Source organism: Haemaphysalis longicornis, unplaced genomic scaffold (genome assembly GCF_048455015.1).
Source record: "Haemaphysalis longicornis isolate Haplotype H1 unplaced genomic scaffold, Haemaphysalis longicornis Haplotype H1 scaffold_7, whole genome shotgun sequence".
NCBI classification, from domain to species: Eukaryota; Metazoa; Arthropoda; class Arachnida; order Ixodida; family Ixodidae; genus Haemaphysalis; species Haemaphysalis longicornis.
The window spans coordinates 94699532-94726855 of NW_027526422.1; the positions used below are offsets into that span (position 1 = coordinate 94699532).

Here is a 27324-nt window from a genome sequence, read left to right on the forward strand (position 1 = left end):
AGCAATTAAATGCACCTCTCCCCACTTGCCGATCGACTCCTCCTCCCTCTCTGCCTCCTTCAAAGCAGCTAGCTACATTCCTGCGCCTAGGCTCGCGTCAATCACTGCGGACCCGCCTTTGCCGCCTTTGCCTCGGGATCGCGCAGGAAGGAGGAAGAGCAGCCGGAAGCCAATGGCAGTGACGCCGCCGGCGGCCGACCTTGCCGGCGATTGCGCGAATCAGGGGGCGCCTTCGCCGTTGCGTCAGCAGCGATCGCCGTTGCGTCACCCGCGGTCGCCGTTGCGTCAGCCGCGGTCGACTCGCTGCGGCGTCGCGCTCATCGGCTGAGAAAGGCGATCTTCAAAAATTGTTTACAAATTATCTGTTCAACGTATGGGGCTCACACTTGGCTCAAAAATCCCCCGCTATGTGTTCTACCACCTGAATGCATTTGATTGCCACCTTCACAAAGCTTTTCAGGGTCCCTTAGGCGGAAACATCGCTTCAACGTTCCAAAACAAGCTCGTAATGCGAGTTTCCCTTGTGACAAACATTCCGGTTATACGAGAATTCCTCGTACGAGATGCCCTGTGACGAGTTGACATTCCCGACCAGTTTACCTGTGACGAATTAGCCTATGACGAGTGGACTTGTGACGAGTTGGCCTAGACCCAAATTGATTATAAGGTAAGAGTGTCAAACCTAACAATGGTACCGCAGCCTTCGACCCAGAACATAATGCCCCGACTTGCTTGTCAAATTTGGTTTAGTGAAGCCATTGTGCTAAAAAACGCGGTGTTAGCACGAAACCATAACCATCTACGGGGGGTTGCCAACTGATGGGAGAACCATCTACGGGGGGTTGCCAACTGATGGGAGAATATTATCGCGGGAAAGAAATGAACAGGCATAACACTAGCGTGAGAAATGCAGTCGAAATTTTAATGGGAGTAAAGACACATCAATTTCCCACAACTTTAATCGATGCCAAACGACGCTGACTTAAACTTATAGATGAGGTAGGACTCACGAACCTCGCGATCGGGATGCGTTTTAAAACTAGATTCAACAATTTTGGCCTTCAGTTGTTCACAAGAATGACCAGGAGTGTTAATATGCTTTGACAGAGGCAAAGAAGGGCAGGTTTTTGCTTGAGAGCGGGGATTGTTAAACCTCAAACGAAAGGGTGTTTCAGTCTGGCCGATGTATTGTTTGCCGCAGAGGGTGCATTCCAGCAGGTATACGACGTTGGCGGAATCACAGTTAAAGTTCCCTTTTACATTAACATAATAGTTTGAAGCTGTGCTGGCGGCGCGCTGTGTGGTGGTCATTTGTGGGCATACCTTACACCATGGTTTGTTACAGGGCATGCAACCAGTAGTCTGTGGTTGGCTGATGCTTGATTTAGAACGTCGCCCAAATTTTTTCTGCGTCTGTAAACAACGCGTGGCGGCTCGGGAAATATTCTTTTTAGGCGTTCACTTTGAGCGAGGATATTTTGATGTTTCCTTAGTATGGCTGCAACTTTCGGAGAAGAGGCCGAATGGGTCAAAACGAGGTTTGTTTGTGGATTGGGTTTTGGAGCTTTTTTACGGAGAATGTCGGTGCGGTTCAACTGGTTAGCTCGTGTAATCGCGTCATCGATCACCTGCTCTGGGTATTTTTGATTCAGGAGCGCGTTTTTAAGTTATCTGCAGTTAGAATCGAAATCCGCTGGCTTGAGCAGATTCGCCTAAAACAGTGAGATTGGCTATAAGGTATTGCAGTCTTGCAGTGCCTGACATGGCTGCTGTGGAAGTGCAAATACTGGCGCGTGTGCGTAGGCTTCCTATAAAGATTAGTCTGAAGCCTGCCCTGAGACACTGTGGCCGTAACATCCAGGAAATTTATGCTGTGCGAGGAGTAGGAATGAGAGAGGGAGATAGTAGGATGCGCAAGGGTTTATTAAAAGCTTCAATAAACGCAAGAAGTTCCATTTCGCCGTGCTGCCATATCATGAATATAATATCTATAAACCTTTTGTAGTACAGTGGCTTGAAATTTTGGGTTGCGAGGAAGTTTGACTCTAGACATCCCATAAAGATATTCGCGTAGTTAGGCCCGATTTTGGTTCCCATTGACGTTCCGCTGACTTGAACGTAATTGATACCATCAAGCTCAAAATTATTAAGTTCAAGGATAAGGTGAAGGAAAGTTTCAAGGGTGAGATAATCGATAGGTTTGCCACCCGCCGACCGCTCATACGCACATGATACAGCGGTGATTCCACCCGCATGCGCAATGTTAGTGTATAGCGACACGACATCCAGGGTAACAAGTAAACAGTTGTTAGGAATTTCTATCTTCATGATATCCGAGAGAAAATCATTTGTATCCTTAATGAAGGATGGAAACCTGGGGGGAATGTCGCGAATGAGAGAGTCGACATAGCGCAAGAGGTTCTCGGGGACAGTACCAGTGCCAGAAACAATGCGGCGACATGGGTTGTTATTTTTAGGAATCTTATGGAGAAGGTAGAATCTACCGGCTACTGCGCTTAAGGAGATAAGGGAACGAGTAGTTGCTTCAGTTATTTCCTGATTTTGAACAAGCTCACTGAGTTTATCTTTGGCAATTAACTTATAATCATTAGTTGGATCACTAGGGAGTACTCTGTAGACCGTAGATTCTGATAGTTGTCTATGAGCCTCGTTGACATGGTCAGCTTTGTCGAGGATCACGATGGCGCCTCCTTTATCGGCCGGTTTGAATACTATTTCGGGGCAACCTGCGAGTTCCTCCAGGGCTTTCTTTTCCTTGTTTCTGATGTTACGGCGGAAAGAGATTTGCTTTTGGTATGCTGCTCGTACATCGCGATGAACGGCTTTAATGTACATGTCGAGGTATGTATCGAACAAGGTAGAAACCAATCTCTTTGCTGAAACGTTGGCAACAATCGTGGTTTCTACCTTGTTCGAAGTTTTCTTTTCTTGAGCTCTCTACCATCTTCAAAGTTTTACTGCTCCCTATATATTATTGTAAGCTATGACTAAGGCAGACAGTAGCAGCCGTATGTGGACATTCTCCTCAGTGGCTATGTGCCAGATGCTATGTGCCACCAGCCTCGCTCGCCGCGCATATCGTCGTCCTCGCTATCATCATCGGGATGTTCTGGAATCTCTGCGCTCGACCTGAGCTCGCTAGCCTGTCGCTCTCTGCGGGATTAGTTTAATAAACCGGTGCCCGACGACTCCTGGCCTGTGCCTCACAAGTGGTGGAGGTAAAGCGGTCTGATCCTTCGTACCTCGACCCCCGACTTACCCCTGGAGCTCCGTTCAGGTCGTCGCTTACCACAAGAGGCCATGCCGATGACATCTGAACCAGCCAGCGCGGCGGGTTCAGCCGTTCCACCGTGCTTCGTAACCAGCCGCGAGCGCGACCCTCCCTTCTTCACTGGGCTTCCCGGCGATGACGTCGAGGATTGGCTGGATGAATACAACCGAATCAGCTCCTTCGATCGGTAGGACGATGCCTTCAAGCTCCGTAACGTCTCCCTTTCCCTCAGAAAAGTAGCGAGGACGTGGTTCTACAACCACGAGCGCGACTTCACTGACTGGCAGCGATTTACTTCCGAGCTGCGCCTATTCTTCGGAACGTCGTCTACGCGTACGGAAGCCGCCAAAAAGAAATTGGACGAGCGCATACAAAGACCTGGTGAGTCGTACACATCCTACATTGAGGACGTTCTCGCATTATGCCACCGTGCCAACAAAGATATGACGGAGGACAGCCGAGTGCGCCATGTCCTGAAAGGAATTTCTCCCTTCGCATTTAACGCGCTGGTCGCACAGAACCCCACTAGCGTTAACCAGGTCGTAACGATGTGTCAGCGCCTCGACGACCTGCAGTCCCTCCGTGTGCAGCCAACACAGTGGGACTCCCGCGCTTCCATGGACGAAGCGAACTTGCGCTCCATGATAAGATCAATTATCCGCGAGGAACTGGGAGTGCAGACACCGCTCGGTTTTTCCGAATCACGACGCGAGACATCTCCTCCGGATCTGCGCGAGATGATCAAACAAGAGTTGGCCTACCTTATGCCGGCCTCCCCATCAGCAACAGATATTCATCCCGGCTCAACTCAAGCCGCATTGGCTTCGTTGCCTTATGCTTCTAATGCCACGATTTCGACACCTCTCTCCGACTCGGTATGTTCGCCTTTGGCACCTGTGTCTACCCCTGTCTCTCGACCGCCCATGCTCACCCGGTCTGACCATGTGCATCCTCACCAAGTGCCACCTGCTGGTCCCGTTCAGTTTCTGCCAGGTCCTCCTCAGTTCGCGTATGGCTACCCTGCTTGGCGTCCGTCCCGCCCAACCTGTTTCTATTGTGGCATCCGGGGGCATATCTCTCGTTTCTGCCGAAGACGCCAACAAGATGAAAGGCTCGCGTACTCCCCCGTTCCACAAAGCAGGAGTCAACCGTCTTACGACTATTATTCTCAAAGGTTCCCGTATGCACAACGTTCGCCGTCACCCGCAGACTACCAGGACCAGCACCGCAGCTCCCGCCCGCCGAGACGATCTTCCCCAACGCCCTTCCGCCGCCGCTCTACCTCGCCGCTTCGTCCTGCCTCCCAGAACACGGAAAACTAAAGGCGGCAGTTTCTGGGGGCGAAACTGCGTCACTTCGGAATTCTGGAAGTCCTCCTCATCGACCATCGAACACGTTATCAGTTTTAGTTGAAGGAATTAGTGTTGAAGCTCTTGTGGACACTGGTGCGAGCATTTCGATAATTCACGAAAGTTTATGTTCTCCACTGCGAAAAGTAAAAACTCCATATTCTGGCCCGGCTCTACGAGGTGCGAACTCCGCTGCTATTCAACCATCTGGACTGTGTACAGCTCGTGTTTTTATCGACGGCATTCGACACCACATTCAGTTCGCAGTACTGGCATCATGCGTTCACCAAATGATATTAGGCTGGGATTTTCTTAAATCGGCGTCTGCTGTGATTTCTTGTGGTGAACCGATGATTCATATGAATGATACAGACTTGGCCAGTGTTTCGGATACTGCAGACTTGCGATTGGTGGCGTCCTGCGACTTAACTCTTCCCCCTGCTCAAGAAACTATACTCTCGGTTAATTCGGACAAAATTCTCGACGGTGATGTACTCATTGCTCCGACAGGAAAACTCCCCCTTCATGGCGTAGTCATATCCCCCTGCCTCGTCCGTTTTTCTGCGGGAACTGCTCTTTTGGCCGCAGCGAATACTACAGCCGAAGCGGTTTTCTTGCCCCGAGGGACCACCGTTGCTTGTGCTCCGCGCGACGATGCAGTGAATGTCGTCTCATTGGGATCTGTCACGTCGGACGATTATTCGGTGAGCACTAAGCTTTCATCCTTTCCCATTAGTGCAACAATCAGTTCGGATCTTGACCCAGAGCAACAGGAAATGCTATTGGCTCTTCTGGGGAAACACGAAATTTTATTTGATTCTTCTTCTACCATCTTACGGCAGACCTCCGCAGCCACCCACCGAATCGACACAGATGGCTCGCGTATCATTCGACGTCGCCCGTATCGCGTCTCACTGAAGGAGCGTCAAATAATTCAGGAACATGTCGACGACATGCTGAAGAAAAACATAGTTCGCCATTCAACCAGCTCCTGGTCATCGCCCGTTGTTCTAGTCCAGAAGAAGGACGGATCTGTACGATTTTGTGTGGATTACCGGGCGCTTAACAACATAACTCGGAAAGATGTCTATCCGATGCCTAGAATTGATGATGCTTTGGACACCTTGCAAGGGGCCGAATACTTCTCCAGTCTAGATTTGAGATCGGGATACTGGCAAATTCCCATGCACGAGCAAGACAAAGAAAAAACAGCTTTCAGCACGCCTGACGGTCTTTACGAATTTAACGTAATGCCGTTCGGGTTGTGTAACGCTCCGGCCACATTTGAACGCATGATCGATACGGTTTTACGCGGCTTAAAGTGGAAGACGTGCCTATGTTACCTTGACGACATAGTCGTATTTTCTTCTACTTTTCCCGAACATCTCCGTCGGCTTAACGAAGTGTTAACTTGCCTTTCAAACGCCGGCCTGACCCTTAACACAAAGAAATGCCACTTTGCAAGCAAGTCAATCAAGGTATTAGGTCACCTGGTCAGCAAAGAGGGAATCCGGCCCGACCCTGACAAAATCAATGCCGTACTAAATTTTTCTCGCCCAAACCGTCAAAAAGAACTTCGCAGCTTCTTAGGATTGGCCTCCTACTTCCGCCGCTTCATTCGAAACTTCGCTTCAATCGCTTCCCCTCTACATAAACTGCTGTCTTCTGACACACCGTTTCTATGGTCCGACGACTGCGAAGCTGCCTTTCAGAAACTGAAGTGTGCCCTAACCTCTGATCCCGTACTCGGCCATTTTGATGAAACAGCGCCCACTATACTACACACCGACGCCAGCGGACTCGGCATTGGGGCTGTTCTGTTACAGCGCAGGACATCTTCTGTTGAGCAGGTAATTGCCTACGCCAGCCGGACATTGACACCTGCTGAGAAAAATTACACAATAACAGAGCAGGAGTTCCTCGCTGTAGTTTGGGCAGTTCAAAAGTTTCGTCCATATCTGTACGGGCGTCACTTCACGGTGGTCACGGACCGGGGCGCTGTCAAAACAGCACACGACGAAAGGGCACGCGACAGAAGAGCACCGACATAACAGCACGGCGTCAAAAGGGCACCCGACAAAACAGCACGCGACAAAACAGCACGGCGGCAAAAGCGCACGCGCCGGAACAGCACGTTGACAAAACAGCACAGCGTCAAAACAGCACAGCGACAGAACGGCACGATTTTATGGAACGCCTAAATGGGCAAATATTTTGATTTTAACATGGATAAAAACACTTTAGGGGGTGCAAACTGCTGTCTCTGAAGTTCTCTTCACGTTTCGTTACTCTTTCTCGGGAAAGATACTACGGCTTTAATTATTACAGCATGTGGGATATCTGAAATGAAAGAAGCAAAAGACAGGGACGACATTTGGTAAAACTTTTGTTCCTTTTTAGGTAGCCCTACAATTTTTATGATAATAATAATAATAATATTAATAACAATAATAATAAGAAGAATAATTTATTTCCGAATTTGCCGCTGACAGTTCTCCAAGACTGGTAGGCCCGGATCATTTCGTCCGCAGGCTGTCACATCTCTCCCAAAGTGGACCGCGTTAGCACGCGCTAAAACCGGTGACCGAGTCTAAAGTCAACGCCTGCGCTACGAACCCAAAGGAAATACTGTTCGCCCGGAATGCGATCAGAGCAAAACGGGTAATAAAAACCGCAGGGTAGTCTTGGTATGTCTGCTTTGCGCCGCAGAAACATTTTACAATTTTTTGATACGAGCTTTTTATTTTAGCGCCGTCTATGAAGCGACCGCCGAAACCTCCGCGCTGGGCTGTTAAGTGCGCCGTTCTTTGCGTGCGTCTGCTCGGAATCCGTGCATTACCGAGTGAACCGTAGTGGTTTGGCGTTAAGTTAGTGGTTGAAGTGCTTGTGTGTGTGTGTTCTGTTTTGTTTTCATCATCTGCGGACGGATTTTAGGTCCTAATTTGCTTCCAGAGCGGGAAATTCCGACCCTGGCTGTTGAGACCACCAGCAGTAGCAGTGCGGTCGTGGTGCCGGTGGTGCGCCGCAGTTCCGCGATGAAAACGTACCGGTGTGGCACCGACTGACATAGAAATCGATGTCGGGGTGTAAATACATGTTTTCAATGCCACCGTGCTTGTTATGTTCACCGATTAGTCATGTTTACGGAAGCGCGGACGTCGAATGCGGAGCGCGCATAGCATATGTGGGTCACGGTGATCCGTGCTCGCGATGGACTTTCGACGAGGCGATTGATACGCTGTTGGCATTGCAATGCAATATAATCTTTCTTAAATAGACTTATAACGGTTACTGACGAAACAAAATTACCCGGGCGGAAAAATAACGCGACCGCACAACCAGTCAAATTACTATTCGAAGGTTGAGCAAAAGGGTTGACGTTCGGGCGAGTTAATATTGGGTGATCATGATCGTGATCATGATTGACCTAACTCTGCGCAGCGCATGTGGCCTGTCGCTCGGAGCCCACCTTTGTGAAACCGCTGCTTTCACCACAAATGCTTTACGCGACCAGCAGTAACTGTTTTGTAATTGTAATACTTTAGATTCCGTGGCAACGCAAAAGGATTAAAAGCTTTTCCTTTGACCGCGTTGTGAACAGGTTGAGCTATTTTCCAAATGCAGCGTTCACGCGTACCTCAAGCTGCGTTTCCACATTTGGCTGCCTGCTTATCCTGCTATCGACCAGCAGTGTGCGATGGAGAAAGTTATCCTTTCAAATCGTTTGGCAGTGTAATGCGTTGGCCTGAAAAAAAGTAAACAAAACGCCGTGATTTTAAAGGTTAGATTAGATGAAAAGGGGATGGTTTAATGCCAATCGGCTGTAATGACCAAACAATATATGGTATTTTAAATTGACTACAAGGAACCAGAAGTGATTGTAGTGTTGTATTGTATCGGCGCTCGTGAAAGATCCCCAACTGGTCAAAATTAACCCGCAGCCCTCCACTACTGCGCGCCTCATCACCCATGAAGCGTCGGGGCGTTAAACACCATAATGAATGAATGAATGAATGAATGAATGAATGAATGAATGAATCAATCAATCAATCAATTAATCAACCAACCAATCAATGCTGTATTGTAAAGGATAAAGTTGCTTCTAACATTTCAGGGGTTCCGTTCCCTGTCGCAGCTTTGCGTGTGATAAATGGATTTTGATCCGTCTGCTTGCCGTCCAAGTGCACCCAACAAACCCTGGAGTTGGTCGTTGGTACAAAGTCGTTGCGATTTATCAACGGAATCCACCGATATCTCAACTCTGTGTGCGTTGGGAAGCGATGCCGCAAAAACACGCCGCAACCGCACTGCATTTTCTCCAGGCAGTGTCGTGCACATGCGTGCTGTCAGCGACTGTTTCTCGCTTTCTCTGGTTGTTCAATAACCCACCACCGCGCGGTGCTGACCAGGCGACGTTTGCGCCTTGAACGGCATCGCAGCATTGGCTAAAACAGTTGCAAGTTCCGCAAAAACTAAGCACGCGGTGCGAAATACTCCTGAACTACGCAGTGGAGCACACCACGCCGAGCGATGTTAGCAGCCCAGCGCGCTCAGGCAACGCTGGTCGGCCACCGAGAGAACTGGTTTGAGAGTATTTTCCTCCTTTCCCGGCTGCTTATGGAAAATGGTGTATAGCAGGGGAGCAACTCATTGTACGTCTCCGCGTGCGCATTGTACGCTCTGCGTTCCACAGCAGCCACTGCCCCTTTGTTCGTCTTGGCGGCAACAAAAGCCGACCCAACCCTCGTTTTCGCTGAGGAGAGGGAGGAGGCCGAGGGGAAACGAGAGGGGGCAGTTGCTAACATGCGCATTGAGTGGAGGAATTTCGAACACGAGCCAGTTTATTTTGAGAGCGGGACTTGGAAACAGGCCAAACGCGTTCGGGTTGTTTCGTGGTCCACCCGTTCTTGCATCAATCGTTGCATCAATCGTTGGCTTTTCATTGTACCATGACAAGTGACAGTCTTTCATTCTCGCAATTTCTGGGAAAGTAAAGCCGTCAGAAAGATGCACACGAACATGTTTATGTATTTTAGCGAATGAACTGCATATGTTTCTGCACAAATGCGGTTCCCAACAACAGAGTTTGTTGTTTATGGTGGGTGACCTGTTTTTATGAGCTCACCTGCTGCCGTCAGCAATTGTTAGGCTCCCGCAACACGCCGGCAAATTGAACAAAGCATGCTAGCCAGCAGTCTTCTAAGCCTTGCAGCAAGATAATAGGCGTCATAGATAATAGCTATATGTCATATTTTCGGGGAAAATCAAAAGTATCGAAGCTGCAAGCTGCAAAATTATCAAGGTCCAAAACCTTAGTGCCGCTTCGCTTGATTCTAACTGCAGATATCGAAGCATTTCAGATGAAGAGCACAGTATCGCAGCTTAGGTAACGCAATAAACCATTCATCGGGTAAAGTTCGTTTTTTTTGAAATAGCGAGAAATCGGCGAGCGTGATCGCTAGTACAGCTTTATGTTGTCTGATATTCAGTGGTGCCGGCCCACTCCCATTTTCGATACATCATGTAACCTAAATAATATTGTGCCTGTAAAAGCACTCACTGCACAGCCTGAATCGTGATATTCGCTTCTCAAGCGTTAATAAACGAAAGGATACAAGCAATGGAAGCACGGGATAACATACTCGTACGACGACAAATTCGCATGCAGCATTTATTTCAAATAATTTCAGCCTTAGCACATATATTATGTACGGACCGATGCAAATACATTGTGCACAAATACAAACATGTAAAGACAAATAAACTGACCCCCTCCCTGCTTCCCTTATACAGGCGCTCATGCATAGGTGAAGTAGTGGTGGGACATTTTTTTTCGTACTTTGAAGTTGGGACATGTTTTCCGGCACCATTTGTTCCGGGACTATCAGTTCCGGGGCCAGTAGCTCCGGGACCATTTGTGCCGGGACCATATCGCCCGCACATCGTGCGTATGGTCTTCTGCTTAGCAGTTACACAGGAAAAAAACAAACACGCCTCAAGTTTAACGTACACTGCGATGACGTACACTGCAAACACCCCACGAGATTAGCGTTGCACATCCTATAGCAGTTTTTTTCGCAATAAGGCGGGTGTTCGCGAACCACTTCCGTGCGGCCGGAGCCATGCACAGCGGATTGCGTATAACGCGGCTCTTTTTACGCCGCACCAGGCACCCTGAAACAAATTTAACGTTCTCTCGCATTTAGCAACATATGCCTGCGTTTATCTTTAATAAAGTAATTGTTTCTAGTAGAGCTACGGGCTTTTGGGCCTCTATTGATGCTGGCGCGCATGTTGGTATGAAGGCCGGATCACAGTCTGGTACGCCATGATGATTAAGATGACGATTATGATGATGATGATTAGAAGCCCTCCATCTGCATCGGGACGTCCGTTGCCACCAACCAACTTGCCTGTCTTATTCTACTCATTAAACCTACCCTTTATTACCCTAACGGGTTAGCCCTCCGCCTACCGGTTTTAAACTCGCTTCTCCTATTGCCGTTTTCCGCAGCGCCACCTGTAGGGGCTGGAAAGAGCGGATAGCGTTGAGCCGCCGACCCGAAGAAAGCGAGTGAGATGCCCGCAATGGTGGTTGCATTTCAAATGAAGGAGAAGAGCGAACACGCCGGAGTGTCGCCGTTTAAATGCACGCGAAGAAGTGTGAAGTCCCTCACTGCGGAGCATCCCATATTCCAAATTTAGCGTTCTGGTTGTGAAGCCTAAAAAAGCTGAAAGAAATAAAAGCTTTGTGTGCTTCTTTTATTGAGTCCGCACTGCGAATACAAAAAAAAAAACGGCATCAAGGCAAGAAAAGACCTTAACCCGGTACCGAGGCATGCTTTGCAGCGGCCGTGATCTTTCGGCTCCCACAAGAAGATCTTCTCTTGCTGCTGTTTTCTTTTTCGGCTGTTTTATCGCAAGTGTAAAAAAAGAACAAGTGCCCGTTGCAATAGGCATGCCTCAGGTTATCATGAGCCGCTGCAACCCAAATCACCTGGAATATGATGGAAGCGAAAAAGCCGAAGTGTAATCCTTAAGCGCTACTATTCTGACGGATAATTTGCTTCTTACTGAAGTCCTACACCACTTAACTCTAATTTATACACGGGGGTTTAATTTGTTTAACAGCACAGAGGAGCTCTTAGTGGGTTATAAATATTTCCGCAACAATATTGCGCGTCAAAGCAGCGTCCGCGAATACGAGCTACTGTGGATCGTGGCTCATTGGTGGCCCGGCAGCTCACATTCTTCACTTTAGTGAAAAAGACCGTCACTATACATCGAAGTTTTCAAAAGAATGGCGTCAATGAGCAAATTAATAATTCAAACAACATTTATAAGAAAAGTAATTAAATAATAGAGGATCCAGGAACAATCCTCAGTAAATTAACACAGAAAAAAGTGTTCACGAAATATGCAGATTCATGGCTCTGCGTTAAATTACCACGAAAAGGGCACAGATGCCGTCTTCATAAAAATAGATCCCTGAATTCATGACCAAAAACCAATCAATACAACGGGATCGAGGAACCACCTTTAACAGACAATTACTGGAGTAGTCGCTTCATAGAAATAATTGCACATATAACCATGCGTGAAAAAGAAAGTAATACGAACAAGTAAAATCTGTAATTAATGTCAACGGCTCACTATGTTGTGTTGCTTCAGCCTATCACAGGCACACCTAAATCTCTTCCTGTACCGAAATCGCCCTCCTCTGGAATATGCGGGTGCCTAAATGTCCATGTACTGATATGTTCCTGCACAGATAAGTCCTGTAAAAATAAGTTCAAATGAATGTGCTTTTCTATTCCTTACTTGCCGCAGAGTTTGGATTCCGTTCCAGCGAGTGCACTATGCCATACTACCTAGCAACGCCACCGCACCCAACTTTTACAGTGCTCATCTCTTGCAGTGTGCTGTTTTGTCGCGTGCTGTTTCGTCGCCGTGCTGTTTTGTCGCCGTGCTCTTCTGTCGCGTGCTGTTTTGACGCCGTGCTGTTTTGGCGCCGTGCTCTTCCGTCGTGTGCGGTTTTGTCGCTGTGCGCTCTTGTCGCTGTGCTGTTTTGACGCGTGCTGTTTTGACGCGTGCCCTTTTGACGCCGCGCTGTTATGTCGGTGCTATTCTGTCGCGTGCCGTTTCGTCGCGTGCTGTTCTGTCGGTATACCCTCAGCAAAGGTCCGACACTTACTGTCGCAACCTCATTGACCTGTTAGACGGTTCCGCTCAACCACGCAATAGTCGTTCACGCCGACAGCTCCGCCAATTTCGACTCAGTAATGGAACCCTTTACCGGTGCAACTACCACCCAACAGGCGACAGATGGGTGCCCGTCATTCCCCGTGCCCTCCAACGCAAAATTTTAGAGACATTTCATGACGACGCTACCGCGGGCCACCTTGCCTTCCACAAAACGTATGACCGTATCAAGAGCCGCTTCTTCTGGCCCGGCCTATCCACCTCTGTTGCCAAACACGTTGCATCGTGCGTATTGTGTCAGCGCCGCAAACGTCCAACTTCGGGACCTGCAGGCACACTGCAACCCCTTCCGTGCCCCTCCTCTCCTTTCGAAGTCGTTGGCATCGATCTCTACGGTCCTCTTCCCGTCACTTCGGCTGGACATCGGTGGGTCATTACCGCAGTGGACCACTTGACACGATACGCGGAAACAGCTCCTATTCGCACGGGCTGCGCTTTAGAGGTGGCTGAATTCTTTTTGAAGACGATATTTCTGCGACATGGACCGCCCAGAGTGCTTCTTAGTGACCGAGGCCGGGTATTTCTTTCGGCCGTGCTTGCAGAAGTTCTTCGCGCCACCAAAACTGTACATAGAACCACGTCCAGCTACCACCCTCAAACTAATGGTTTGACCGAACGTTTTCATCGCACGCTCTCGGATATGATTTCCTGTTACATTCAGCCCGACCATAAAAACTGGGACGTCATTCTCCCCTTCGTCACCTACGCCTATAATACAGCGGTTCAACGAACCACGGGATTTTCGCCATTTTTCCTTGTTCATGGGCGCCCACCTTCAACTGTTCTCGATAATTCTTTCTTGACTGCACCTGTGGCCTCTGCATCCAACAGTATCGATGACTTTATTTCTCGCCTGTCTTACAGCCGCCATCTCGCTCGTCTCAGGACGACATCCTTACAGGAAGATCGCAAGTCAAACTACGACGCTTCGCACCGCGTTGTCTCGTTTCGAGCCGGCGATCAGGTCTTACTTTCCACTCCGCTCCGGACCCCAGGACTGTGCGAGAAGTTCCTTCCCCGCTTCGTAGGCCCTTACACTATCCAGGAACAGACTTCACCGGTAAATTACCGCGTTACGCCCACCTCTACTGTCACCGACCGCCGTTGTCGCGGCACTGAAGTTGTACACGTTTCCCGGATGAAGCCTTTCAACTCCCGGAATCCGCCTTAAGCGCCCGAGTCGGCCGCTTCAGCCCCGAGGGAAATGTTGTAAGCTATGACTAAGGCAGACAGTAGCAGCCGTATGTGGACATTCTCCTCAGTGGCTATGTGCCAGATGCTATGTGCCACCAGCCTCGCTCGCCGCGCATATCGTCGTCCTCGCTATCATCATCTGGATGTTCTGGAATCTCTGCGCTCGACCTGAGCTCGCTAGCCTGTCGCTCTCTGCGGGATTAGTTTAATAAACCGGTGCCCGACGACTCCTGGCCTGTGCCTCACAATATATGTATATATATATATATATATATATATATCTATATATATATATATATATTATAAGGGGCATTTTTTCAGCTGGGGACCAGCGATACGCTTGGAAAGAGACGGAGACCAAAGACAAGCAGCGGAGACCGATGTCTCGGTGCGTTCTCTTAGAGCGTGCCATGCAATGCAGATTGTGCCTCTTGCGCCTGCCATCATCATGCGGCCCATAGTAGTCCTTCCTCTGGCACATACGCCGCCGGTTTCACAGGAGAGATAGGTGCACACTAACCACATGGTATCGTCTTGTCGGGGACTCTCCAGTACAATATATATACGTAGTTCTACATAATGTATATATTTTATACACATCTCCTCAAAAGGAAGGGAAGGAAACATATATCAATAACACTTGCGATGGAGGGGGTTGAAGCCCCCAAGCCACCGCCCTGGCTACGCCACTGCTTGCAAAGACGCATTCGAGAAATGGTACTTCAACAGTCGGGGAATTTCTCGAGACCACTGTTTCATTCAGGAGGTTTCTGCAATAACTTTCTTCTTAAAGGGTTCCAATCGGTTCAAGTTTGCAGAGCACCCCGAGCATTACGAAACACGAAGAACAAAAAATGTGGACACGTCAACGACGTGTCCTCCTTTTCTTGTCCGTTTTATTTTGTAAATGTTCCAGCTGCCAGAGTTGAGGTTATCCGGGTTCTCGGTATGCTCATCGAGTCGAACGGTGGGGATTGGTTGGGAGGTCTTCAGAGACACTTTATTCACGTTCAACGAGATTATTCAGCACTATAAGCTGGGCAGGCGAACGTTTCCTCTTCCGCACGAGAAACTCTCCAGGCCGCAGGCAGCCACACTCAGAATGTTGCAGACCAGGTATTATCCTAGTCTATCCACTCTCAGCTTCTACACGGACACTTTTGAACCGAACTGCCCGGATTGTGGCGAACGTAGCAATTTAGATCATATGCTCTGGCGGTGTCCCTCACTTCGGGGCCCTCAACGCATAACCGAGGAAGAATGGCGCTCCGACTTGGAGAGCCCTGATCTAATGCACCAGCTAAGGGCCGTCCAGAGGGCCCACGACGCGGTGGTGAGGCTCGGCCTCCCCGTCCCCACGTGGGAGCGGCCCGCAGCGCTGCCGCCCTGAACGGCAGCAGTGCTCCTCAGGACATTCAATAAAGTTTATTGTCTGTCTGTCTGTCCAGATGCTCACCGCCAACAATTTTCTTGTTTTATAGAAATGTTAAATTTAATCGCTCCTGAGCTCTTACGTCTAGAATAACTGCCACTTTAATTTCGGCTTCGGCTGAATTACAACCCACGTTCATACGCACGACATAAGGGGCTTTCATGCTTCGAAGCAGCGTATACAGATTATGAGGGGTCAATAAAAAACGCCAATCACACCCCTTAAGTGCGAGATTTCGTTATGTAGCGCCCTGTCATTTGCTAAAACAAATAACAAAAACTTTCTTTCATATAAGTGGCCCAACGAACGCCTTACATTTTGGCGTAGACAACAATGGAACCAAATTCGTCGCAGCCTAGGCTTCAGACATTTTATTTTTCATCTCAAGCAAGGTGAGCCAAAGGACCAGAAAGGTAAAAACTTCCAGTTGCCTGATGCAAGCGTGTCGCCGGGCAGTAGGTCAGTAGATCCGCTGCGGTGGCCCCATGGTGGACTTGATGTGCATGGAGCGGACGTCGCGCCAGTGCTCCCGCAGCACGACCTCCATGTGCTTGACGACGTCGTCGATGTTCTCGGCCAGCTCCCGGGGGCTCATCCCCACGTTTCCCACGACGAGGCCCCGCGGCGATTCCCCTCCAAAGCGGAACCTGGCGGTGGCCTTGACCTTGTCCACCTGCTCCACCAGCGGACGCCGATGCGACAGTAGCTTGGGCCACTTGTCCGCCATCTTCAACCCAGCGCCAAGGGGTGAGTGTTTCAACCATCTGCGCACCGAATGGGACGCCACGAAGACGTCGAAGTCGTTGGTGAGCTGCTTTATGTGGCGGTGCTTGTCCAGTGCTCTCAGGTCTCGCGATGGCGTGAAGGGCAGGTCATTGGCCCGTGCTTCTTCGCAGTGCCCGGCGTCGCCGAGAACGCACACCCGCAGTCCGGGCTTGGGGATGTGATTCATCACGACGGCGAACTCGATACATTTGTCCCTGAAGAAGTCGTTGTCCGTGAACGCGATCTGGAGGTCCACGAACTCGAGGAACCGGCGCCGCTTTCGGGCAGACGCCTCGAGGACCGCGGCGACGCAGCGGTGAAGCCTTTCGAGGTTCCGCTGATACTCCATTCTTGCGAATGTTGCAATAGCGATGATAATGACGATGTTTTTGGGAATGGAATCGGTGGCAAAGCCAGTAATCACTGCAATGAAAAATTCTGAGGTGCCTAAAGGTTACTGCTGAATGTTAATTTCTATGGCGCGTGATACGAAGTGGGAAAGCCAATGGCCAACATTCATTTGTTCCCACGAACAGCGCCGCTGAGGTATTTTACTGAGTAGCCGTTCTGAGGAGCCGGCCAATCCCCTCCTGAGAGTATAAACGACGAAGTGTGAAAACGTTAAAGAGACTCACAGAACCGAGTTTTGTCGAGTATATTTTCTTTATCCCAAATGAAAAAGCATCACTTAAAACACCTTAACCCGAAATGGTTGTGATCATAGCGCCCTAGAACTTTTAAAATCGTAATTTTTCAATCTACCAGCCATACCTGTCCAGCAAGAAGGAATGCTGCAATCATGACAGTGAACCGTGCGGCAACACTTTTAACTGCACGTGAGATGAAGAGAGATTTGAATACTTCTATTTGGCTAAAACAACAATAATATGCCACTTTCCCTATTTCTTCATGCAGTTTTGGATAACGCTTTGAAATCAACTGAGCGCTTTAGACACGTAACGTTGTCACGGTCACCTTTAGACATCACGTGTCGCCCCCTTTTAGACTTCAGAAATTTTAGTGCAAAATTAAAATTATTTCCGCCAGTGGATTCAGAAATCTCTCGCGGTTATCCCAGTGTATAAAATGCTGGCTTTCATATGAGCCCCATGACATTCACTCCACAAAAATCGGTTGTCTGCTTCTTTAAGGCACCTGCCCCGCGCCTTCCAAGTTACAAGATAACCCGGGCAGCTTCAGGCAGCTTCGGTGCCCAGCGCCCCCACGTGACGTGTGCGATGTCACTTCGCGCGATGCAGAACATTAATTGAACGAGACCACAGGCTGCGCCGCGTTCATAAACCGACTCATTTGATGATATCGGGGTTATACTGCTCAACATGCTTGATGAACGCGTCGAACGTTAACGTCGCTATGCCCGTATGCGCAAACTTACTTTTGTTGCGGAGGCAGTGGCCTTATAGATGCTTACATGAGTTGCTCCCCACCTCACCACATCACCCAGTAATCAGGCCACCCTGGCTGTATCACCAGGTCACCGACACCCGACCATTGACTCCACTTTAAATTCAATCGACCGGAAGTGTAGACGCAAATGCGGACATAGTAGTACTGGCGGCTGAGACCCAGCCCCAGGTGGTACAGGTCTTCGTGGACGTTTCGGCCCACGATGCCGTTTTATCTACTGTGATTCAGTGTCCCGTCTACGGTCCCAGACGCCTCTCAAACTTGCCTTTACCAAACAATCCGCACCATGTCATCGATGACGACCGAGCTTGCAGCCGTACGGGACAGCGCACACATCGTCGGCCCCCCGTCACGCCCGAATGGGATCCATTCTAAATATTTAGACACTCCACGGCGGCGATACGGGATTTATGCCGAGCAGCCTATAATTCCACTATCTCAAGGGACATCCCCACCCTGATAGACATCCCTCCCCAGCTGTTGTGCGTTCGGCGGAATACGCTTTTCGTTCACATTGCAGCGGATAGAGCTTGTCGCCCTGCATTTATTCATCGGCCTCTGCCGCTGCTGACAAAGCTCCACAAGAAGACTTTCTACGTTGAAAGGAAGATTAGCGTTGCGCCACACGTGTCCTCCTCCCACCGTGTGAAACTGGCCTTCCCAGAAGACTGCCTCGCTAGGAGGAGGTCTTGCTACGCAGACTTTTAGTTGGAGGGGTTCTTTCACCTGCTGTGACCCGGGCGTGGCCACCACGCTACCATGCCCCCTTTGATGACACCTGCCCCTTCTGCACAGCTCCTTCCGAACGAGCTGATTCGAAACATCTATTATGGACGTGCCCTTCACTAGAACAAGCAAGACGTCGATACCTTAGAGGCACAGGCCTCCATTCTGGTAGGCCCCCCGATCTCCAGAGGTGGTTCTGGGGACTCCACCATCGCTTCCTTCTTGCCTTCCTCCCCGGGACGGGCGCCTACCTGTACTTGTAAAATATTTTGGTGGAGGGGCTGGGTACCGATCCCAGTACCTCTCGCAGGGAGTACATGACGCGCTCCTATGGTGCTTCCATGGAGCACAGCCGCTGAAATTGCAAAGTTCTTTATTGCGAACATTGTACTTCACCATAGTGCCCCGGCAATAATCCTCACTCACACAGAAGTGGCTTCCACGGCGCAACTTATTCGAGAAATCCTGCAGCTCAGCTGCAAGAGTCACCGCAGAACGACCGCCTACCATCCGCAGGCGAACGGCCTTACCAAACAGCTCAGTAAGACTACCACCGACGTGCTCTCCATGTATGTTGACGAGAACCACGGAAACTGGGACACCACACTTCCGTATGTACCATTCACGTCCGGAAACCATACGAGTCACCCCTTTTCGCCTGGTTCATGGGCGAAGCATTCTCTTCTCAGAATGGAATGTTAGATTCCATGCTTTTTTCCCGAAACCACAGTGCCAAAACAACAGACGCTGACGAAATTCCTCAGCGTGCTGAGATCACCCGTCAACTTGCACACCTGCAGCAAATGACACCCGGCGGTACAACGTGCGACCCCGAAAAGTTGCATACCGGCCAGGAGATCCGGTCTGGGTGTGGAGCCCTGTTCACCGAAGGATTCATTCCGAAAAATTAATGCGTCCCTACTTCGGCCCCTACTAGGTCGTCGGACTACGAAGTTCGTCCTGAGGGAACTGTGCGTTCGGCTCGCACCGCGACACAGTCCTACGTCGTGCACGCCACAAGGATGAAGCCTTACTACGGGTCCACCCGTTGGACTTCATCTTGAACTGTTTGGGGACCCATGGGCCATGTCGCCCTGTATATTTAACAGCAGAGCTGTTTAAGCTTCACCTTGGTCCGCTGGCGTTCGCAAAAAAATACCAAGACAAAATGCCGAGCGCACATGAGCGTGCGCCTCGTGAGGAGCGCCCGGCGTCGTCCAGGCTTACGCGTCGACTTGCGCCGCGTGACGAGCTCGCAAAAATACCAAAAAATACCTAGCGCTTGTTAGCTTGCGCCTCGTGAGGAGCGCCCGGCGTCTTCCAGGCTTACACGTCGACTTGCGCCGAGTGACGAGCTCGCAAAAATACCAAAAAATACCTAACGCTTGTTAGCGTGCGCCTCGTGAGGAGCGACCGGCGTCTTCCAGGCTTACGCGTCGACTTGCGCCGAGTGACGAGCTCGCAAAAATACCAAAAAATACCAAGCGCTTGTTAGCGTGCGCCTCGTGAGGAGTGTCCGGCGTCTTCCAGGCTTACGCGTCGACCTACGCCGCGTGACGAGCTCGCAAAAATACCAAAAAATACCTAGCGATCGTTAGCGTGCGCCTCGTGAGGAGCGTCCGGCGTCTTCCAGGCTTACGCGTCGACCTACGCCGCGTGACGAGCTCGCAAAAATACCAAAAAATACCTAGCGATCGTTAGCGTGCGCCTCGTGAGGAGCGTCCGGCGTCTTCCAGGCTTACGCGTCGACCTACGCCGCGTGACGAGCTCGCTAAAATACCAAAAAATACCTAGCGCTTGTTAACTTGCGCCTCATGAGGAGCGCCCGGCGTCTCCCAGGCTTACGCGTCGACTTGCGCCGCGTGCCGAGCTCGCAAAAATACCAAAAAATACCTAGCGCTTGTTAGCTTGCGCCTCGTGAGGAACGTCCGGCGTCTTCCAGGCTTACGCGTCGACCTACGCCGCGTGACGAGCTCGCAAAAATACCAAAAAATACCTAGCGATCGTTAGCGTGCGCCTCGTGAGGAGCGTCCGGCGTCTTCCAGGCTTACGCGTCGACCTACGCCGCGTGACGAGCTCGCAAAAATACCAAAAATACCTAGCGCTTGTTAGCGTGCGCCTCGTGAGGAGCGCCCGGCGTCTCCCAGGCTTACGCGTCGACTTGCGCCGCGTGACGAGCTCGCAAAAATACCAAAAAATACCTAGAGCTTGTTAGCTTGCGCCTCGTGAGGAGCGCCCGGCGTCTTCCAGGCTTACACGTCGACTTGCGCCGAGTGACGAGCTCGCAAAAATACCAAAAAATACCTAGCGCTTGTTAGCGTGCGCCTTGCCTCGACTTGCGCGGCGTGACGAGCACGCAAAAATACCAAAAAATACCTAGCGCTTGTTAGCGTGCGCCTCGTGAGGAGCGACCGGCGTCTTCCAGGCTTACGCGTCGACTTGCGCCGAGTGACGAGCTCGCAAAAATACCAAAAAATACCAAGCGCTTGTTAGCGTGCGCCTCGTGAGGAGTGTCCGGCGTCTTCCAGGCTTACGCGTCGACCTACGCCGCGTGACGAGCTCGCAAAAATACCAAAAAATACCTAGCGATTGTTAGCGTGCGCCTCGTGAGGAGCGTCCGGCGTCTTCCAGGCTTACGCGTCGACCTACGCCGCGTGACGAGCTCGCAAAAATACCAAAAAATACCTAGCGCTTGTTAGCGTGCGCCTCGTGAGGAGCTACCGGCGTCTTCCAGGCTTACGCGTCGACTTGCGCCGAGTGACGAGCTCGCTAAAATACCAAAAAATACCTAGCGCTTGTTAACTTGCGCCTCATGAGGCGCGCCCGGCGTCTCCCAGGCTTACGCGTCGACTTGCGCCGCGTGACGAGCTCGCAAAAATACCAAAAAATACCTAGCGCTTGTTAGCTTGCGCCTCGTGAGGAGCGCCCGGCGTCTTCCAGGCTTACACGTCGACTTGCGCCGAGTGACGAGCTCGCAAAAATACCAAAAAATACCTAGCGCTTGTTAGCGTGCGCCTTGCCTCGACTTGCGCCGCATGACGAGCACGCAAAAATACCAAAAAATACCTAGCGCTTGTTAGCGTGCGCCTCGTGAGGAGCGCCAGGCGCCTTCCAGGCTTACGCGTCGACTTGCGCCGCGTGACGAGCTCGCAAAAATACCAAAAAATACCTAGCGCTTGTTAGCGTGCGCCTCGTTAGGAGCGCCCGGCGTCGGCCAGCTCAACCTTCGAGAACACTCTGCCCAGCGTTCGTGGTGGTGGTGATTTATCAAGAAAGCAGGCAAGAGAAAAGAACTGGAGATATTTTTAGCACAACGGGGAGTTCACCCTTAAACAACCCAGTCAAGGGACGAGGAGTGGGGGGTTCAAAGGATAGGAAGAGAGGGAAGAAAGAGGAGAGAAGGAGGATAGTGGGGCTGTCTATGTCGTGTTCGTCTCGTCCATGGTTCAACGGCTACGAACGCTTCGCTAGCCCTGTCACAACCAGGAAGTTGAGTAGGTACTGGAAGACCTCTTGTCGGATGGCGTCCGGTCCCGTGGGGAACAGGAAGCCTTCCAGCTTGTGGCTTGGTGCACCGAGTCGCTGGAGTGAGGCCCGGAGTTCCTCTCTCGCGGTGTCTTGCTGGCTGCAAGAGCACATCAAGTGCTTGAGCGTCTCGGACTCTGGACAGTCGGAGCAGGTGAGGGACGCCCGGCGGCACTGTTGGTGCAGGCGGGCTCCCACGTTGCAGCAATTAAGCCGCACGCGAAGCAGGAGCGACCGGGCGTCTCTCTGCTGATGCGACTGGGCAGGACCCGTGGGGCGTGGCCACTGACAACTCGGGCATCTGGATGCATGAACTTCACTACTCGGGCCAGGATAGTCCTTGCAGCGTCGAATGACACACATTCCGGGAGGCTGGGACCCCTGCCTGGCGAGAAGCACACTTGGTCAGGGCGTCTGCAACATCGCCCATGATGCCTACGTGCGATGGCAGCCAGTGAAGTCACAGAGGACACCCGTGGGCCTCCACCGCATGAAGCTTGGCCGCCAGCGACCGCTCTACGTAGCCGCTGAAGCTGCAGCTGTCTGGTCGGCGGTGCGCAGACGGAGGAGGAAAGACCGGTAGTCAGTCAGGATGATGCCCCCCCACCCCCCCGGGTCTAGGTGCCCTGCTCTAGAAACGAACCGCGGCCAAGTGGAGTCCATCCAGCTCTGCGAGGGTGAATGATATGCGTAGAGCCTGCCCCGTGCCTGGGTGTGGTGGCTCCAGGCGGGGCTGCTGCGGCAATGCGATGTGGCTCTCGTATACGTGCAGAGCAGCATGCCCATTCGAGATTTGGGCAGGATATGGTAGCGCTGGAGGAGTGCCGCGCCGTCCACCCTGCCCTGCAGGTGGCGGGTGGGGTGGAGCCCCACCTACAGGGCCCGCATCCGAATTGGCTACAGCGTTTTTGCCCGCAAGCAACCCGCCCGGGCTTCAAAAAGCAATGCACTCCCTCTGGTATTATCGAAAAAAATTCCCCCGCATTTCCCCGAGGGGGAGAATGTGAAAGTGCGAATGCACGGTTGTCGGCCCGCTTGCGGCGCTTGCGCTCGGCCCCCGCAGCCCACCGCCTCGCCGCCTTCTCTTCCATCTCTTCCATCGGGTTTGTAGTATCACGTGTACACCACGCAGTTATCAAGCCGCTATAACGCCGCTGAGTCGCCAACGCACGCCGCTGACGACGTAGTTTGAATGCGTTAAAGATATAGAGCGCGTTATATCCTCGATTAACCGCACCGGTGCACACCGGGGCACACCGGTGCGCCTTTTCATCCTCGATAAACCGCACCGGTGTGCACCGTCCGTCCTCGATAAACCGGGGTGCACCGTCGCGGGGCAATTTTCGGTTGCACCGCCGCGCACCGAGAGAGTCGACGGTGCACCGGCGTGCAATCCCGAGATGCATCGCGGACGATGCCGGCGAACATGGAGGAAAGAAAAGGTTAGGAGAGGCCCTGACGTCACATTTGTGAAGCCGAGTCCCGCCATGACTTGAGCCCATGGAGCCCAGCACTCTATCCCATCATCCTTTGCTGCCTCCGGTTTGATTTGACTAACATGGCGTCGCCCTGCCCTCCCGCTTCGCAGCGAAAACAGCTTCGTCGCTAATTCCTCGGTGCGATGTCATGTTCTAAGCTGTTGATTTCGCCTTCAATTTGCCCATTCTAACCCTCACCCAAAGTTTCAATCGAAAAACGGCCTTCGTTTTTGAGATAGAAGGACGATTTTTCAGCTCTTAAGCCTGGCAAAGTAGCGTTTGTCGTCGTCATAGCAACAGGCTCGCGGGATGGCGAACGCATACGAGTTAAGGCCGCCTCCGACGGCGGAGTTTTCAAACTGGCCTAATCTAAAAATGTTTGTCGTAGCGACTGTACTGGTTTGCAAGCGTTGCGAAGCAGCCACATACCAAGCGCCTTAAAAATTTGTCCGTTCTGTTTGCCCAAATTTGGCCGCAGCAGTTGTAAACAAGTAAGCAACATTGTCCATGGGCTCAAGAAAAATGACGCCACTTCCTCCACACTTTTCGCAATGCATTAGGATGCTAGGGGCCTCTCCTGAGTTTCTTTCCTCCATGCCGGCGAAGGAGCTTCCTCCGCCGTCTGCTGCAGCGACGGCGCCATCGCCGCACTCGTGTCAAGGCGGACGGAGCTGTGTATTGTTGCTGACAAGGATGGCGTGCTTGTGAATTCATCGGGCAAAGATGCGACAGTCTCCTAACGGGCGGTAACAACGGCCAGTGATTGTAAATGAGGACGCGAACTTTGTGTACTTCGAAGGCGGCTGCATGCATTGCCAGAAAGTTGGGGATTGACATTCGTTTCGTTCGATCGAATTATCATGAACTGTTACCGGAGTGCCTAGACGATGAAGACCTACTTGTTTTGCTGTAACGGAAGGGCGGAACAAAACAGGCACTCGCATTATGGCTCAAACGAAGATTAGAAGCAGCTGTTTAGTGGAAGCGGTGGCGGTACGTTGTTCCGCATGTGCGACGGATTTAAGTTGTGCGTACATATAATCATTGGCCTTCAATAAATACCACTTTCAAATAGCGCTGTGTCTCATTACAGTGCTGTATTGTTACTTGTGAACGTTTTTATGAGTTGATTTCTTAGATTAAGAGATGGCGCCTGGGTAGACCGCCCCGTTTGTCCTCGATCAACGCTCCGTGCCGGTACGCACCGTCGTGGGGCACTGTGCACCGCGCCGGTTTTGGGGGCAACACCGGTGCGCGTTTATCGAGGACGCTCTAACACTGATATTAGCGTCGCGTCCGTGGCTTAGTCGGTAAAGCGTCGCGCTGCGGCCGCAAAGTCCTCGGATCGAAACCTGGCGCCGGATGCTGTTTTTTTTTATATAGAGAGAGGAGGACTGCGGACGCCGCCGCCGGCGGTGGATGGTTTGGGGTCGCTTATAAAGTGCATTCGCACTTAAAAAACTCCCACCTCCCCTCGCGGGAACCCCTGGGTAGATGCGACGCATAGGGGTTTCACGTTGCAGCGTTGGACAGCGGAGGAACGGCGCCGGAACGATGGATCGGAGCGGCGCAGGCACCGCGTTTTATAGCGCGCATAACGGTGAGGGGACGCGCCGGCGCCAGTGCGTCTGCCGCGGCTATGACGCAACACAGTCCAACACAATCCACTTTAATCCAATCAAATCCAATCCAATGCCCCTCGCGAGAGAGTGTTCGCTATCGGAGAGGAGAGGGGGTGAGCGGCGGAGAGCGCAGCTGCCGCGGCGAGGAGAATGGGGGAGGGGCGGACGCCGGCGACGCCGGATGCAGGGACAAGGCGGGTGAATGAGATGCGGTCGCATCTAATAATTTTTCCCTTGTGATCTCCTGCTTCCCGATCCTGCTTCCTGCCTTTTTCATTGCGCTGTGGCGGCCTCTGGTGGCGCCGCCGAGAAGCGATATGGCAGGGGCGCAAGAGCGCAAGTAGACTGCCACTACAGTGGAACGTGAATCAGGGCTGCGTTGGTGCTGTTTATTTGTTTCACATGAATTGTATTGGCGACCTGAAGCTGCAAAAAAAATAACTATGTTGGAATACGTACGTATTCAACGTGGGAAACATCCTAACAAGCGTGCGACGCTCGTTTCTTTTTGCAGCAGTTCCGCAAGTGTCAGTACCGGAGGGTGGCTACCTGAGGCTGTGGAAGCGATGTTCTCACGGCATTTTTTTTTCTAGCTCCTAAAAGAGATGGGAGAGGGACATAGGTATCTGTAAGACAGCAGCATAAACTCAGGCCCTTATTGTGGCCTTTATACAAATCATTGCTTGAAGCTGGTATATAACCGATGCAAAATATTATACGTGGCTGCAGATTTGTTCAATTCCGCCGTTCTTTTTTTCTGTTTCTTATCATAACGAGTATAAATGCATGCGCAGATTACTTTTGTAAGCATTTTGACTGAAGAAAGCGAAGTCCAAATCAACCGAAGTCCTGGCGTATCTCAGAAAAGTGCTTTCTGGGGTGCATTTTTATTCGTAAGCACACTTGTTCATCGTAGTCGCACGATTACATTTTCTTCTATAGAAGAACTGTCAGTTTGAAAAGTTAGTATGTATTGGTTCATTCCTTTTATACAGCGGCAATATCACGGGCGACTGAAGTGGTGCACGGAACAACGGCAACTTTCGGTCGGCTGGTAGTGTGTTTGAATCGTCGTCGGAGTAATATGACAAGGCGATTTCTGGATTTGGCGTGCCAGCAGGTTATGGTCACTGGCGGTGTGAATACCTGTGTGACTGCGACAGGACGCAGAATGGAGCATTCATGCACGGTGCCGTGGCGGACAGATCCTGATTTGTTCACTTTGGTTTCGGGGTTGGCGTGTGTCGATAGAAACAAAAATTTCACCCTTCATGTTATGGTTTGGCCGACAGTTGGTGTGGTGGTGGTAGTGGTTGTTGTGGGATCAGACGGCGTTAGCCTAGCCGGCAATTGCTCTGCCCAAGCTCCTCCTAATGAGCCAAAGGTAGTGTCCTTTTACCACAAGTTTGCCAGCTCTGTCTCCTCAAGGAAGCTTAGGAGAATGCGTGACACGGCTCTTCGCAGCATCCAATGTCCCCTTGGAAAGACGATATGGTCCAGAGTGCTGTGTGGGGCTGCCAGCTTTCGAATCGCTGAGAGCATTGCAGTCCGCTCAACATCATGCTCTGGGCAACACATCACGTAGTGGTGTACATCCCCTATCACTGCACATGACGAACACAGAGGCGGTCGCACTAGGCCGACCTTGAATAGCCATGCTGTGGTCTTCGCTGAGCCCGTTCGGATTCGGTACAGCAATGTTGCCTCCGATCTTGTAAGCCCCTTTGTGACGCAAGGCTGGTAATAGGGATTTCCCAGAGACTTGAAATGTTCGGCCACTGTTCGAATGAAGTCGTTCCAGTGATTGGGGGAAACTTTAACTGTCGGTGCAAATTGCAGCGCACTTCGTGCCATCTGATCAGCAGTCTCATTGCCCTTGACGCCAACATGGGATGGAATCCATTGAAACCGCACATTGAAACCCTTGCCGCTAAGTTATTGCACAAGCCGTAAGAACGCTGACAGTCCTTTTTCGTGGGGATCCCACGCTGCAAAAGTTGTAGTGCTGCTTTTGAGTCAGTCAGAATTACAACTTCCTGCGGCTTATACGACTTAAGTTTTCTCAAAGCAGCCGCGATGGCAATGCACTCGGATTCGGTGGAGGACACCACATGATCCAGGTGTACTGCCCAGGAAACCCAGGAAACCCAGGAAACCCAGGCTTCAGGAATGATATACACCGCTGCACTAACCCCTCTGTACGGATCGACTGAGCCATCCGTTTAAAATGTACTGCATTTTGCTTTCTCGA

At 51.1% G+C, this 27324-nt stretch overlaps 1 pseudogene; it reads right to left on the reverse strand.

Annotated features, from left to right (window-relative positions):
- Window positions 1-15989: 15989 nt before the first annotated feature.
- Window positions 15990-16643, reverse strand: LOC144146411 (large ribosomal subunit protein uL1 pseudogene; annotated as a pseudogene).
- Window positions 16644-27324: the final 10681 nt, after the last annotated feature.